This window comes from Penaeus monodon, chromosome 22 (assembly GCF_015228065.2).
Source record: "Penaeus monodon isolate SGIC_2016 chromosome 22, NSTDA_Pmon_1, whole genome shotgun sequence".
Lineage (NCBI taxonomy): Eukaryota > Metazoa > Arthropoda > Malacostraca > Decapoda > Penaeidae > Penaeus > Penaeus monodon.
Window position 1 is genome coordinate 21,270,087 of NC_051407.1, and position 256 is coordinate 21,270,342.

Below are 256 nucleotides of genomic sequence, written 5' to 3' on the forward strand. Positions count from 1 at the left end.
AAGCCCCTACCTGGCAGCCGAGGGAGTTGGAGGTGCCGAGACAGGACCTTGAGGCACGAGCTGGTTGATCATGGGGGCACTGCTCGACCTCTTCAGCTTGCTTCCTCCACCCCCTCCACTCTGTCCTCCGTGCCCTGAGGATGACGGCCCGCTTCCACAACCCTCACTGTCCGATACACTGGCCCCACCAACATCTACATCCATCGTGATTCAGCTCGACACTCCTTCACAAGCGCATTCTGGTGAAAAAGTGGAA

The 256-nt window shown here is 58.6% G+C and overlaps 1 long non-coding RNA gene across 1 annotated transcript in view; it reads right to left on the reverse strand.

Moving 5' to 3' along the window:
- Positions 1 to 8: 8 nt before the first annotated feature.
- The window catches only part of LOC119586986, an 8,137-nt gene continuing 7,889 nt past the window's right edge, over positions 9 to 256 (reverse strand). Inside the window, exon 3 of the long non-coding RNA XR_005229983.1 lies at positions 9 to 239. This is a non-coding gene — a long non-coding RNA (uncharacterized LOC119586986). The remainder of the gene's footprint in view (positions 240 to 256) is intronic.